This window comes from Chinchilla lanigera, unplaced genomic scaffold (assembly GCF_000276665.1).
Source record: "Chinchilla lanigera isolate Chin_1 unplaced genomic scaffold, ChiLan1.0 scaffold00002, whole genome shotgun sequence".
NCBI classification, from domain to species: domain Eukaryota; kingdom Metazoa; phylum Chordata; class Mammalia; order Rodentia; family Chinchillidae; genus Chinchilla; species Chinchilla lanigera.
The window spans coordinates 41,746,547-41,749,242 of NW_004955403.1; positions in this window are offsets into that span (position 1 = coordinate 41,746,547).

Below are 2,696 nucleotides of genomic sequence, written 5' to 3' on the forward strand. Positions count from 1 at the left end.
TCCTCAGTATATAACCTAAAGTGGATGCTGTGATGTTGAAGCCATGAGGGAAATAAAGCACCACTGTGCACCATTCTCAGAGACTTCCGTAGCCCAGGGTGGGTTAGATGTCTCATATGTGCTGTGGACCAGGTGCAGGTAGGGCGAGGCCTGCCTAGGCCCATGAGGTAGACAGACAGCTGGACACACCACAGAGAAACCTCTCATACATAAGAGTACATCCTGGATATTATGTAACATATTTACAGGTTATCTAAGAGGCTCTATGATACATCTAGTGTCTCTCTAAGTAATAATAAACATAGCAAGGAGTGTCCACAAACAGCATGCAGCAATAAGCATACTACGGGCCAAGACATCAGAGCTCTGGGACCAATTTTGCCTGCTGGGGATGCTGACATCATCTCAGGACTTATGGCTCTGCAGACAGCAGCCAAGCCAACCCTCAGCTAAGGTACCAAAAAGGGGAAAGGAAAAAGGCTCCATGGCATCAAGACTTCTTTTACATCCAACTCCTTCTGATTTCAACCATCTCCCCAGGGTGCCTTTCCCTACCACCTTCAGTCACATTTCTGTGCTGATTGCTCTCTTGAGTCTGCTTCTCTTTATTGCATTTTACAGTTCATCCCAGTCTTGGATTTTTTCTTTTCAGCCCCATCTTTTTCATTCTTCCATTCATTTTTAGTATTGTCTGCTCTAACATCTACCATATTGAATATCGTAATTCCAAATATTTTCCTTTGTGGACAGGACATTCAGGCTGTAGTTCTAACACTCTCATCACATTGAAAGAACACTGGGAATTCTGTGAAAACACTCTCCCTGTGCCACATGCCCATGTAGTTTAGTCTCATTATTTTTCACTCTTAAGTTTTTGTTAAGAGAGCTAATTTAGATGAAAGCACTTTAGACATGATAAGTGCTATTAAAATCAAGGACATTGTTGCTGCTACTTCAATAGCAGGGTAGAGAACTGGCTTGTAGAGAACTGGTCTTTTCCACCACCTGATGTCATTCAGACTGGATAATATGCCTCTGAAAATAGTTAACAAGAAAACTCAGTGAATTGTTTCTACTGCTAAAGTGCTCTAGTCATATTAACATTTAATTGGAACTAGATATTTAATTATTAAATCAAAGAGTATGCAATAATTTAAGCAATGGTTAATAACTGTTAAGGTTCTGAAACTCACGGCCTTACCAGAGCACCTTTGAAGAAGCTATCCCTCTTCAAATGCAAAGCACTCTTGTCATTGCTCTTGAAAAAAATCTTCAGTCATTAAACCATGGGCTCAAAGCTATTGCTAGCCATTTAGTAGTTTTATATCTTTGGACATATCTTAGCCTTGCTGAACATCAATTTTCTTAAATATACAAACCATGGCATTTACTTTGCTATTTTGCTATGAATTTGCTATGAATGCATATATTTGTAAGTATCTTCACACTGCAACTAGCAGAATATTTCATTGAAAAGAATGAAAAGGGAGGGTATATGTAGTATCTTATTAGACAAGAAGCCTGGGGTTTGGAAACAACTAGGTTGGTTAATTTAGTGGCTCCATAGTGTGATGAGGCACTGAGGTTTTTCATGTTTCTCTTTAGACTGGCTTTCAACCTTAGACTTCAACATCATACCAGATGGTTGCTAAAATGCTACGTGCAATCTCCCACATAATTGCTACTAAGCAAGCAGGGTTTTTTTTTCTCTTCATAAATCTGTTGTCCTTCCAAGTCAGTTTGAGTCACCTGGTTGCCATGGATGTCTAGATATCTAGAGATATTACTTTCTGGCAATTTTGTTTTTGAGAGTGATAAGAGACAGCATGGAAGGTAGAAGTTGGTTCCAAGAGGAACCAACCAATTCTGTAATGATAAGAAATGATGCACAGTAAGGGTTCAAAAACTTTTGGTTTCCAAGTTGCCTTTTATGTCTGTTATTTTTTCCTGTCTTAATTTGTTTGACTATTACTGTTTTTCCATTCTCTCTGCTTTCTTTATTCTTCATATCCCTATTCTTCATCAGGTTCCCATTTACTTTTATGCCTGTAATGTTATTAAAATTTTATGTTCTTAATACTGCATATAAATATTCCTGTCTCTTGCCATAGCGTACATACAGTAAATACCAGGAGGAAAATGGAAGAACACAGACACGGTTGGGAAGGAGGACCTGTATGTAAAAGGACATATTCCTGAAATGAGACTGAATGGACTGTAACTTCAGCTATTAATTTAAGTAACTCCATGATTTTAGGCAAGTTGCTCTAACCTCCTCTCCCTCATTTATTTATCTATAAAACAGAAATAATAAAATTACCTCATAGAATTTTTGTGAGAATTTAATAAGAAAATGCATACAACATTCCTAGAAAACCTCAAATAGGGAATAATTTGTCTCAGTACTCCCAGGTAACAAATTACTGGAAGAATGAAATATCTGGGCTCAAACTTGGGTCCCCCAATCTAATCTCAAAGCTTCTGTGCCTAAGTAGCTTTTCAAAGATTAGAAGAATGACTTGTTTTCCTGGTATGGCTCCCTTTCATTGAAGAATTCATCTTTTATGCTCATCTTTTATTCTGCCTGTCTGCATACCTGCAAACTGATGCTCTTTCAAATTCTGTAAGAATCACAAATCTATCAGTTTTTTTGTAAGGTTTATATTCACATTCCCAGCCTCTTGCCAGGTAGGTCC